Raw genomic sequence first — 14,015 nt, 5'->3', positions numbered from 1 at the left:
CCTTTGGCCTAAGAAGAGACCTCTTGTCAAAGCCTTCCCTTCTGGCTACCGTATCTCCTCTGGCTTGGTTCCTTCAGCCTTTTTCTGTCTGTTCTATGGCAGGGGACCTCCTGCCCTATGTCTGGGGTGCTCTTAAAGTGCCACCTAACTCTCAGCCCTTTCCTCCCTCTCCCTAGCCACTGTGATCTGCCTTACTTGAATTCCTAGTGGCTCCTCTATCACAGATCTATGTTCTGCTTCCTGTCCTGCCCCAGGCTTTGCACCCATAAGCCTCAGGGCAGGTGTTGGCCACCAAGGACTATGGGATAGCTCAACACGTCATATCCATAGCCCCGCCTCCAGGAAGATGAGGACCATGTTCATGCTGGACTTTCACTGAGCCTCTGATCACAGACTGACCCCACCAGGCAGCTCTGTTCCCCCTTCAGAATTCAGGACTCTGTGACTGACAAACGGCAGGGGTTGGGGGTCATGGTTCCTTCCTGGGGTTTTGAGAGGCTTCGTGGGGCCATTCTTTTGGGTAAGTACTGTGAGCTCTGGCTGAGTCTGCGACGTTGCTAGACAAGCAGGATCAGCCACTGTGTCAGCCTGACATGTTTCCACTTGGGCATACAGACTGTGCCCTCCTGCCGGGGGTCCTGGTCATTCTCATGGGATCTTGGCTGCCAGCTATATAAGTCATATCCTTTATGCATTAGGTCCCCTGGGCATCTAGCTGTTCTTTCAGAGCTTATGAACTGCATGTGAGTATGCCTATGTGTGTATATCGAAGTTTGTATGCCCAGAAGTGTCCATACATGTTCAGAGGGGCTGTGTCCATGGACATGTGTCTGTATGTGTTTGTATAGGTACACACGGGAGCCATCTCCTATGTCTTGTCCACACATCTCTATGTCTTGTGACTCTTCTTGGCCGCATCCATAGGTTTGTCCCTATGTGTGCAGATGTATGTGTGGTTCTTTGTGTCTGCACGTATGTGTGTCCACATGCATGTTTGTTTGTGTGTATGTGGGTATAGTAGGGACACAGTGCTGGCTATAGCTTACCTCCTAGCCCCTGCGCAGTCTTTCCCTTGCACAACCATCCACCACAGTGAAGGTCTAGATCTACCCCCATCTGAACTTCTCAGTGGATGGGCTCCCATTGACCCCTGAGGCAGGAAGAAAGATCTCTCCCACTGAGTTATTTCAAGTGGACCAAGACACCCTAGATCCTGAAAGGTACTTCCCACTCTTGGTTGGAGAAGAGATTCTCTAGCAGTTCTTAGAGGACAGGGTGTCCAATCACAAGTGCTGGCAAGTGAACACAGAAGGGGTGGGTCCCATTAGACACATTCTTCAATGGTATGACCCCAGGGTCTTTCATAGGTGGAGACACAAGCCTAGGATATGCAGGTGCTAGGGGCCAGCCAGCGATCAACCAGGCAACTCCCTGAGCTGAGACTGGGCTGAGGCAGGCATCTGGCTCTCCTCCCAGCGGGGCTGGCTGGTGTGGGAGATGGCTGGGGGATTAGGTAAGGAGGCACTTAGGTAATGTCTCAGAAAGCCTTGAGTGTGCAACAGTGGGAAGGTATTGGGTTGGATCCCGCCTTGCCTGTAAGGCTGACTTCAGACACCAAGGATGAAGGTAGAGAGGAGAAGAGACAGAGGAATGAACGAAGAAGGAGGGGACAGAGAAAGGGAAGCAGATGTGAAAGGGGGAGGAAGGGGGGAGGAAGAGGAGGAGGAGGAAGAGGTGGGGAAGGAGAGGATCAAGGGGAGATAGATGAAGGACACACTGGGACAAGGGAGAGGAAGAGGAAGCTGGCCTGAGACCAGTATAGACAGTGGAAGTCTTTGGTTGCCCTGGATGTATTATGGAGCATGGGGACCCGGAGAGGTGTCCTAACTGTCCCCAGTTCCTGGCCCGGGTTGCTTGTGAAAGCTCCTACAGGAGCTGCTGTCAGGGTGGGGAGGTTAGGGTGAGGCATGCTGACTGTAGAAGGTTGTGTGCACGTTGGGTCAGGTCATTCCTGGGGGTCTAGCCTGCCTGCCCATGTGCACACACAAACCCTGTGTGCGCCCATCCTCAGCTTTCTGGAGACTGAGTTGGCCTAGTCTGACCTGGGGTGGGGGGTTCTATCTATGAGATTCTCTATGATCCCTCAGCACACAAGAGAACTGGAGAGGACTTGCCAGTGAATTTGTGGGGCTGGGGCAGACATACACACCTGGCACCCTGGAGACCCTGGAGCTGCTTGGAGACTGGCCACACTGGGGCACTGTTTTGCCCTGTCCTTCCTCTTTCCACTGCCTGCCAGGGATGTCTGGGCTCAGTTCCTATAAGGTTGGAGCTGACCCCAACCTGTTGCCTCTGTTGAGGGTCCCCCAAAGAGGTGCTGTTACCCAGGGACAGCAGGTGGAGCTTCAGGCTGATCCTCAACCCTGGTCTTGTCTCCATTCTCCAAACTCCACCTCTGGAAGTGGGGTTAAGGGTTATAGCCACTTCCCAGCAGCCCAGGATAATGGCCTGGGGTCTCAGCACAGCTAGGCACGGGCTGGAAAGGGGCAAGTGGTCCTATCGGCAGCTTTGCTGGCCTGCTCAGGGATGGGAGTGGGGGAAGGGTCCAGCAAGTTGCCAGGGAAACAAGAGCAAACAAACACTTCCTCCCCTCGCAGGCCTGCTAGCCTGCTGGGGGGCCTGTGGCAATGACCTCATCTGCCCACCCAACCCTACTCCCAAGGCCAGGCTGAAGGTGGGGGGTCCTGGGCTGTTTGTATTGGGCCCAGATCCATGGAAACGGCTGGGGCTGGGGGTGCAGGGCTGTTCCTACTGCAGTTTGTCAGTAGGTGGCAGGAATAAGGAGAGGGAAGGAAAATGAGAGGGTGGAGAGAAGAGCGGAGAGGAGAGGGGAGAAAGAAAGGGAAGAGGATGAGGACAGCATTCCAGGGAGGAGCAGAGGGGATGCAGGGAGGGCAGAAGTCAGGGTGTGGAGGCTCATTGAGCTTGTGGGGGTCAGGGAGGGCCTATCAAAGACATGCCCTGGGCCTAAGAAGAGGCCTATGGAGCTCTGTGGGAGATGAAGATAGTTGGGCTTCAGAGAGGGAAGGGCCTGGGCACAGGACCTTGGAGTGTGTGACTGGCGTAGGGTAGCAGCTCTCTCAGGAGAACCTCCTCCAGCCTTTGTTGTTGTTGTGAGACAGGATTTCTCTGTGTATTCACCAGGCTGGCCTTGAACTCACAGAGATCGGTCTGCCTCTACTTCCTGAGTGTGGCACCACTGTCTGATTCTTCCAGCTCTCTAAACCAAGATCCTCCCTCTGGGAGAAGACAGAACAGCATGACAGCAATATTCCATGAAGGACCTACCTTTCCAGGACCAAAGCCTCCAAGCTGGGCCCAGAGTTGGGTCTTCTCTGCACGCACACGTGCACACACACACACACACACACACATCTATTGTCTTTCTATCCATTTAAGAGAAATTGGGGCAGGCACTATATCCCTGCTTGCTCCTCTTCCTATGGTATGAGGCCAGAAGCACACTGACCTGAGGGTGACTGCCTTTGTTCTCTGGCTGTGTGACTTGAGGAAGCCCCTCTCTTCTGGGGCCTTCTGCTCTGGTAAAGGTTATGCCATACACTAGCTAGTAAGCCCAGCTCTGTCATCTCCAGGACCAGATGCTGTGGTGGGAGGACACCAAGCGTTTGAGTTGTATAGCGTCAGTGATAGGTTCATTTGGCATGCTGTGCGGACTGAGCACTCTTCATGGGGAGAGCTTGGGACCAAAGGGGCAGTCAGAGGTTAGACGTCTTTTGAACTAGGGGCTATTTGACAGATAGGTAAACAAACATCCATAGGCCAAACGCTCGGAACCCTCAGATCTGAGACACGCCTGTGGCTGAAGTTTTTGAGCATCATAAAGACTTTTAGATCATTTCAGGTCCCAAGATGCCTCAGCAGGTTGCACTTGCCGCCAAACCTGACAATCTGAATTTAAGATCATCAACCTATAAGGTGAATGGAGAGAATCGGTTTCCCCAAATTGTCCTTTGACATCTCTGCATCTGCCATATTGTACACACACACACACACACACACACACACACACACACACACACACACACACACACAGTATAAAATTCCAAGAACTCAACTGGAAAACAACTAGGTCAGCTTCTGTTGGCCGCTTGCCAGCATCAGTGACCACCTGACACCTTTCTGACCGTGGGCTCAAGTCTGAAAGTCCGTCCTCTAATGTGCAGACAAAGACCAGATGCTGAGAGATCGTTTCTTCTGCTTAGCGCTTCACCCTTCACCCACTTTCTGTCTGGAACACGAGACCTGGTGGCAAAGCCACAGTAGCTATCTTGAGCGCTCGAGTAGGCAGCCACACACGGAAGCTGATGGAGGAAAACGAGAAAAAGTGTGGGCTCCTGCACTGCCCTTTGTTTTCATTGCGTGTGTGACTTTAACGCAAGTGAACACTGGCTGGAGGGGCGGGGGGGAGAACGTGGCTCGGGGGGCGTGGCTCAGTGGTATAACAGACGCTTAGCATGTGCAACGGTCTGTGTTCTATCTCTAACCCCCAAATAAACAAACACATGTTAAAAATTTTATAAGATGATCTGTTTGAGTAGGTTAAGTTGAAAAAAAAAAAAAAAAAAAACCAACACATTTTTCTGTGATGGCCACATGAAGCTCGGAGCATTAGGTACGCTGCACCAATGAAATCAGAGCTCCAGCTAAGCTTGAAGCCACGCTGGTGGTGCAGGCCTAAGATCCCAGCTGCTACAGAGGCTGAAGCAAGAAGATCAAGGGTTCAAGGGTGATACTGGGCAATTCTGTGAGACCTTGTCTCAAAAATAAATAAATAAATAAATAAATAAATAAATAAATAAATAAATAGCTGAGACGTAGCTGAGTTGTACTGGCTTGGATAGCGTGTGGGAGGCACTGGGCTCAGTTCCCTCCCCGCTCCTCGCCATACCAAAATACCACCAAACCCAGATAATTCAAGGAGCAGCCATTTCCACCCCAGATGTCCACACCCACCAAGACAGCTTTTTATAAAACAGCTTTTATATATTGATGGGTACAAAGTATGCATCTTCATAGGGCACTGTGCCATGTGTTTTCCATGTAGTCATTGCGTAATACCCAAGTCAGGCTAAGCAAAGCTGGTTCCACCAAGGTCGGTCTCTGGCTTCCCGATAGATTTGCACACACATGCATGAGCACTCTCATAACCTGCAATACACACATGCCACATACTCACCTACACAGGAAAAAAATAAATCTGAGTTGTGAAGAGAAGACCAGTGGAGAAGGTCATCGCGGAGCTGACCTGTCTAAGGATGGGGAGCTGGGACAGATGGTGGCTGTGTCCTTGCAGATCTACTTCCCAGAGCTGACTGGGGCTCAGCACTGAAAGCCCAGCGCCCTGGAGACATCTTATCCATGCCTCTCTCTAGCTCACTTTCCCTCTCCTCTTGTCATTTTCCCTCTGTTCCATTTTCCTCTTTCTCTTTGTCATTTTTTTTTTAAGATTTATTTTTATTTTATACACATGAGTGTCCTGCTTATATGTATGTTTGTGTACATGTGTGTGCCCATGGAGGGCAGATGAGGGTATCCGGAGTTACAGACAGTTGTAACTATGTGTTGGGAATTGAAGCTGAGCCCCACCCCCTGCAAGAGTAGCAAATGTTCTTATCCACTCAACAGTCTCCCCAGCCCCGTTCTTTTTAAAAATATATGTGGGTGTGCAGCATGCGTGTGCCTGGTGCTTGCAGAAACAGAAGAGGGAATCAGATTCCCCTGAACTGGAGTTACAGATGCTCGCCAGTTACCATATGAGTGTTGGGAATCAAGCCTGATGATCTGCAAGAGCAGCAAGTGCTCTTAAACATTAAGCCACCTCTCCATCCCCTTCCCCATCTTTCATTTGAGTGATACAGGCCGCCCAAAAAAGTATATGCAGTGCATGTGTGTATACAGATATGTGCGGAGGCTAGAAGTCACCCCACTCTTTGGAGACAGGCTCTCTCAGTGAGCCTGGAGCTCACTGACTGGGCTAGGCTGACTGGCCAATCAGCAATAGAGCTCACTGACTGGGCTAGGCTGACTGGCCAATCAGCAATGGAGCTCACTAACTGGGCTAGGCTGACTAGCCAATCAGCAATGGAGCTCACTGACTGGGCTAGGCCGACTGGCCAATCAACAATGGAGCTCACTGACTAGGCTAGACTGACCAATCAGCAAGTGCTGTTGACTTGAGTCCTCGCCCAACACTTTTCTCTTTTTTCCTGTTCCCTTTAAACAAACAATAACAACAAAACCCTGCTTTTTCTTCTTTCTCTAATTTTCTTACTTTCCCTCCTTTTTTCTATTTACTTTTCTTCCTGTTGTATTTTTCCTTCTTTTCTCTCCATCCACCCAACACCCATCTATCCATGTAATATTATCAAGGATCTTACATAGTCCTCTCCTGCACATACTGAGATTAAGGATGTCAGGACTACCACCAGGAGTAAGCAGGTAGTGGAGGGAAGTATGTTGCCCAGGAGGAGCGCCTGTCCCTAAGTACAGTCACACAAGCAAGGACAGTCGCTTCCTCAGTGAGTCTTACTGACCGAGATCTCATCAGCACAATGCCATGAAGAGAAGAGGTTCTGTGAGCCTGACACATGGAGCGCTTGTCATGATGGGGACACACAGTGAGTCACAAACGTGTCTGAGCAACATGGGTCAGCTCAGAATGGTACTGGCTTAGGATCTTCTGATAGGGAGAGTGGATAGCAGGTATAAACTGTCATATGACGTTCCAGGAGCAGTGACAGGATAACTGTGGAGAAGGATCATAACTCTATCCCAACCCAGTGTTTGGCTTCAACAAGTTGGGATCCCATGAAAACATCCTTAATTCATTCCAAGGACAGCACCCTGGTGACCCAACCACTTTCCACTGGGATCATCAAGGTCCCAACTTTTTTTTTAAGATTTGTTTATTCATTTTATGTATATGAATACACTGTCACTACCTTCAGACATATTAGAAGGCGGCATCGGATCCTATTACAGATGGTTGTGAGCCACTGAGTGGTTTCTGGGAATTGAACTCAGGTCCTCTGGAAAAGTAGCCAGTGCTCTTAACCACTGAGCCATCTCTCTAGCCCATGCATGGTCCCAACTCTTAATATCAAGATCCTGAGGAATAGACTTCTTGGTAGACAAGTGTCTTAATTTGCATTTTATTGCTGTGAAGAGACACCATGGCCAGCACAACTTTTTTTTTTTAAAGATTTATTTGTTTTATGTACATTGTAGCTGTCTTCAGACACACCAGAAGAGAGCATCAGATAGATCCCATTACAGATGGTTGTGAGTCACCACCATGTAGGTGCTGGAAGTTGAACTCAGGACCTCTGGAAAAGCAGTGCTCTTAACATCTGAGCCATCCCTCCAGCCCCCCAACACAAAATGTTTAATTGGGGCTGGCCCACAGTTTCAGAGATTCAGTCCATTATCATCATGATGTGAAGCATGGCAGCATCCAGGCAGACATGGTACCAGAGGATCCAAGAGTTCTAAATCTAGATCCACAGGCAGCAGAAGTAGATTATTACACCAGTGTAGCTTGAACATATATGAGACCTCAAAGCCCACCCCCACAATGACACACTTCCTCCAACAAGGCCACACCTACTTCAATAAGGCCACACCTCCTAATGATACCCCTTTGTATGGGCCAAGCATTCTAACAAATTCTATGGGATCCATTCCTTTTTTCTTTCTTTTCTTTCTTTCTTTCTTTCTTTCTTTCTTTCTTTTTTTTTTTTTTTTTTTTTTTCGAGACAGGGTTTCTCTGTGTAGCCCTAGCTGTCCTGGAACTTACTCTGTAGACCAGGCTGGCCTCATACTCAGAAATTCACCTGCCTCTGCCTCCCAAGTGCTGGGATTAAAGGCGTGCACCACCACCACCCAGCTATGGGGTCCATTCCTTTTCAAGCCACTACAAGTGATAACCAAAGCACTGCAGAACAAAAGATACTATCCATTTACCAAGTCCACAATGAGATGTTTCCAGTACTTACAAACCAGACGAATGATGGCGGCACATGCTTTTAATCCCAGTACTTGGGAAGCAGAGGCAAGTGAATCTCTATGAGTTCGAGCCTGGTCTACAGAGTGAGTTCCAGGACAGCCAGGGCTACATGGAGTAGCCCTGTCTTGAAAAGCGAACAAACAAACACAAACCATATCCAAAGTAAGTAAGAAAAAGAGAGTAAGAGGGGACATCTGCTGGACAAGAGAGGCCATACATGGAGGATAGCCAGATGGCCATCTGGAGGCATGAGTGCAGAGAGGAGGAGGATTCCTGGTGTGGAGGCAATGGGGTTGAGGCGTATGAATGAAGGATGGAGAAGAGGCTGGCAGGGGACAAAGATCTGTTGTGGGGCAGTTGGTCTGCTGACCCAGTGCCAGGATTTCCTACCTGAAAGCCTAGGTATGGTGAAGTTTGGCCTGGGATTCAACCAGAACATATAAGGCTGTGTCTAGGTACATAGCATAGCTGAGACGCCACTGGCTGGCTATGGAGGAAGAGGTGGTGCTGGCTGGGTATGGGAGGCCAGAGCCTCATACTAAGCGGGGTTCATCCCAGGGTGAAGCCAGGGAGGACTCCCAGAGGTTTCTGTTCTTCCTGCTGGTGGGATCCTTGTCTGGAGGCAAGCTCACCCCAAAGGAGCAAGCTGGGGTACAGAGACTGGCACAAGCATTACTTTGCAGAGAAGGTGGCCGGGGTACAGCCTCCTGAACCCCCACAGAAGCATGTCAGAGGACATGTTTCACTCCTCTCTATGGATAGCAGTGGGAACTTCACACTACTTTCACAACTGCCCAAGCTACAGCAAAGGCTCAAGGTGAGGCCCGTGTGTCTACTGTGCCTGGGACAAGCCGCTGGCCCTGTAAGTGCCACTTGCCTCCCAAGCAAGGGATTGGAGCCATGTAGTTGGGAGTGTAGGCTGCAAGAATGACAGCGTGGGCCTGGCAGTGGGATGGGCAGGAGGGGTACAGAGGGATCTGGGCAAATGCATGCCGCTACTTACTAAGGAGAGATGGGGAGCCCAGGCAGGCCAGGGGTTTGGCTCAGATGAGAAAGTGCAAGCTGGTAAGGGCTGTGGACTGAGTGCTTCTCATTTAGCCAGTAGCTTCCTGGGGTGCGCTGCTGCCTGGAGCAGGGCCCAGAAGCTTCTGGGACTTGCTCTAAGAACTCTCCTTCTGTCCTATCTACTCTGCCCTAGGCACACCAGAGGTGGGACTATAAGCATTGGTCTGTGGTCAGTGGGAGACTTTGCTCCCTGGGGAAGGAACAGTGGTTCTGGTGTGGAATTGGGCTTTGTGGTTATCTGGGACTCATTTCTGCAGAGCCCATGTTCCCAGTGATCCAGCATCCACATAGATCCCCTGTGGTGTCTGGCTCAGGCCAGGGTGGCTGAAACCTCACTCAGGGAATAAAGCGGGTTGGCAAGATCAGCCCAGAGATGGTTAGAGCTTCATGAAGGTTCATAGCAAGAAGGAGTGGTGAACTGTCCCCACCCAACCCCAGCTGGCCCCCCAGCACAGGGCTGTGGGCTGGGTGGCCAACTATGGTTGTTGGTAGCTGTCATTGATAGCATCTACTGCTGATGACATTTATGGTGCCCTTGGGGACATTTTCTATTCCAAATAACTCAGCAGGGCTCACACATGGACACTGAATGTATGAAATCCAGGAAAGCAGAGGGGGTTGTAAAGGTTTATTGTGAGGGGCCTGGCCACATGGTCCATGGGACAGGGAGCTTCTCAGGCCTCCCCATCAGCTACTTACCCACTGCAGTCAAGTATGTAACTCCCAGTTTGCTGGACTGGGGACAGTGGAGCAGATTTGGTATCCTCCTGCGTTTGCCTACTGGTACATAGTGGTATTCATATACATGCTCTTCTGTCAAATAGACACAAAGAAGACAGGGGGCCCAGCAGCAACTGTGAAAACTGACTTACTCTGAGACCTGTGGGACATGGGCCACCTTGGTCTGGGAAGACACTACTTTGCCAAGTGACCTGGACATGTGACCCTAGACGCTGTAGGCCCAGCCACTTTATCCTCCCCCCTAAGAATGAGGATCCTTACTCACCCTGACAGACATTTCTCCTTGCTTGGGTCTATCCTTCCTTGTAGGAAAGATACAGAATGAAAATAGGGCCACAATTTTCCCATGTCACTTAAGCTATGCCTGAGGCATAAGAGAGTTCAGGAAGCCAGGGTTAGGTGGGGCCAGTTGGGAGTTCACTAGATATCAGCCAAAAGACCCAGGGAACAATGAAACTTTCACATTAGAGAGCCAGCCAGAGAATCAGCTAGGTGACCCAGGGGTTAGCCAGGAGCTTAGCCAGTGTGACAGCTAGAAGCCAGCCAAAGGAGACATATGTTCCACGCCTCCTGTTGACCCTGTCCTCAGCCAAGCTGATCATAGGACAGAGGGGCTGATCCTTCCTGCTAAAGAGAGGCGTGTGCGCATTGGTAGGGTCTGAATAGATGGACATCTTGCTGTTGGGTAGGCACATCCAGGAAGGATGGGAATATGACAGGTCATGGTTCTGGAGGCCTTGAGTCAAGAGTCCACATCAGAGCTGCCTCTCCCAGGAGTGCTCGGAGCCCAAAGCTGAAATCTTTCAACATGGTAGGAATCGGGTTTAAGCCACAATCTCATCTGGAGGTTTGTGTTTGCTGTTTTCTGTTTGCCACAGCCTGGTCTCAGCCCAACAGCACAGCACAGACTGTGTGCCACAACACAGAATCTTTCCTGCCTGGGGCCCAACTTGGCTGCTGCTACATTGGCTTTCAGGATGGGTCTGAGGTCACAGGGTTTCTCTGCAGGGTGCTCTCCTCAGCCCATCCCCACCTGTCCTGCACTCTAGGGCCTTGGGCTGGGGCTGTACTCATCTTAGGACATCCAGGGAGAGTGGGGCACTGTCTGGGCAGCACTGACCCCAGAGGGCTCTTACTTCAGCCTCTTCCTAACCCTAGCCAGGCCAGCCTCCCTAGCCTCTCACTCCACCTCTCCAGACAGACACTTCTTGGCTTCTAAGCCAGAGGCCCAGCAGGCTGACCTAGAGACATAGAGAGATGGAGAGACAGATAGTGAGAACCAGGGATAGACAGAGACAGGGAGATGAGGAACTAGAGATGGAGAAATAGTGAGGCAGAGATAGAGACAGACAGTAAGAGACAGAGGTGAAGAGAGATGCAGAGGTAGAGAAAGAGGGATGGAGAGATGACAAGACAGAGACAGATGAGACCCAGTGAGACAGAGATAGAGAGACAGAGACAGTCAGGAAGAGATGAAGAGACAGAGAGTGAGAGTCAGAGATAGAGAGAGAGAAAAAGAGAGAGGAGAGAGTGGTGAGTGGTGGACAGAGATAGAGATGGAGAACAGAGAGTCAGAAAGAGAGATGCAGAGACAGAGATAGAGGTGAACAGAGAGATAGAGTAAGCAGAGGAGGGGAGGGAGAGGTAGAAACAGAGAGACAAAGACAGAAAGATGGAGAGAAGCAGAGAGAGAAAGAGAAAGGGAGGGAAAAGGGAGGGGGATGGAGAGAGACAGAGACAGAGAGATGAAGACAGGCAGAGAGACAGAGAGGGGGGGAGAGGAGGAGGGAAAGATGGGGGGGAGGTTTATTCTTCAGATACTCAGAAGTGAACTGGGCCTGCTTCTCTCCCCCCATGGCCTCTCCTTCCATTTCTAGGGTGCACTGAGCAAGGGCTCAGCCTACTGAGCTTAGAGGATAGGATGGCACTGTGCCTCTCCATGGCCGCACTTTCTGTCACCACTCAGAGCAACTGTGAGCACCTGTACCTGGAGGTTCTCCCATCCCTTCTCCCCGAAGCCCCTGGGGCTTCAGCCTCTCAGTGGCTGAGCTTATGTCTGTTCCTCTGACAGCAACTGGGCCCTCCTAAGGCCTAAGAACTGTCCTGGCCTTCAGGCCTTCTGGTCCTCCTGTCAAATCCCCCAGACTCCAATGTGCCACCTGCAGGTAGCCTCAGGGATTATATGTCAGGGCTGAGACTTGGGGTTCTGCCTTCCTCGGTGCTCTCAAGGAGTCTGCTTCATGTGCCCCCTTTTGCAGGCTGAAAGAAACAATGGAAGGAGCTGGCTACCAAAAGCCAAGGAGGAACCCCAGGAGCAGACAGAGAGAGGCCTGGCCTCACAGGCTCAGGCCTTTCTCTTTGCCTGGTTATGGGGGCAGGGCAGAGCAGGACTATTTATGTAAATGCCGTACGATGTTGGATTCTCCCAAGATGAAATCACGCTGCTTGGCTCAGGGTCTGGGGAGCTGGCCAGGAGGGCTGAATCGGCCTCGGGCTGTACCAGGCCCTCAGAGAATGAACTCAACAAGGAGCCCCACAGACGCAGGGGCTGCAGGGATGCAGCCATCTCTGGAGCTGCAGAAGGGACAGCTAGGGATTTCCTTCCAAGGCTCAGAGAGCTTAGGGTACATGTAGACTTTTTGCTCCAGAAACTGTAGAAAGAAGGGCCGAGGTCCTGTTGCCTGGGGACCATTCGGAACCAGCCAAGCTCCTGGGAGATTTGGACTCATTCCAATGGACTGAGACGTGGAAGAGACAGGATGCTTCAGCTGTGCCAGGACCTAGGGCAGCTCTATGGCTGACTTACCTTCCAGAATGTGTAACTCCTGGAAGCCAGGGAGCTAGTGAGAGGCCTTCAAGCCAGCAAAGTGACATTATCCACTGCACTCACTGAGGGCTGGGTTGTAGACCCAGGTTTGCCCAGATCCCCAGACTCTTGAAGGTTTACCTTCTTCCATGAGTATGCTATGGCAACATGAACCTAAGAGGACACATAGGTCACAGAGCATGAAGGATAGGACAGTGAGAGGATGCTGGAGGTCACCTCAGAGTATGAGGAACAGGACATCAGAGGGACATGTGAGGTCACAGAACAGGAGTTACCCGGCACTAAGAAGACATGTTGTGATAAAATCCATGACCAGGGCAGTTTATAGAGAGGATTTATTTTGGCTTATGGTTCCAGAGGGATATGAGTCTGTCATGGAGGGGCAGAGAACTCATATCTTGAATCTTAAGCAGGAAACAGAGAAAGAGAACTAGAAATTGCATGGACTCTTTAAACTCCCAAAGCCTCCCTTCAGTCACACACTTCCTCCAATAAGGCTGCACATCCTAAACCTCCCCCAAACAGCGCCACCAGCTGGAGATCAACTGTACAAGCATCTGAGATTATGCAGGACTTCTCACTCAAACCACATTACACTTCATGGGGTGGGGGTTGTGCTGGAGAGATGGCTCAGCAGTTAAGAGCATTGACTGTTCTTCCAGAGGTCATAGTTCAATTCCCAGCAACCACATGGTGGCTCACAACCATCTGTAATGGGATCTGATACCCTCTTCTGGTGTGTCTGAAGACAGTGACAGTGTACTCATATAAATAAATAAATCTTTAAAAAGAGTCACTGAGGGATGGGACACCAAAGGACATCTGGGGTCACCTCAGAGCATGAGGGATAGGATGCTGTAGAAGGGTGAGAACAGGATACAGAGACTGGACTGAGTTTCTGGTGAGTGTTGAGACTGGCCATTCTACATCAGGGAGCCCTGGGCAGTCCATCGTGCTGGCCTGCTGGGTCTTCGGCAGAACTGGCAGATTAATGACTGACTTCTCCTCATGTTCCAGCCCTGGATCTCAGTCTCTCTCAGGGCAGGGATGTCCTACCTGAGCAGTAGGAGGAGGGCATGTGATCACTGAGGCTATGCCCTAGACATGGGCCACATTCTCTCTCACAGGTACTGTGTGATTTGGTACCTCTTGCCGCCTACCTGAAGGTCATCTCCTGGGAGTACCCCTGGCAGGCAGCACAGATGTGACCTCCCCTCTGCCCTGCAGTATTAAATTCCTGGCCAGAGATGAAGGCAGCTTTGCAACAACAAGGCTGCTTATGAGGCATCCTCCCCT

Source organism: Arvicanthis niloticus, chromosome 6 (genome assembly GCF_011762505.2).
Source record: "Arvicanthis niloticus isolate mArvNil1 chromosome 6, mArvNil1.pat.X, whole genome shotgun sequence".
Classification (NCBI taxonomy): domain Eukaryota; kingdom Metazoa; phylum Chordata; class Mammalia; order Rodentia; family Muridae; genus Arvicanthis; species Arvicanthis niloticus.
This window is presented reverse-complemented; position numbering follows the sequence as displayed.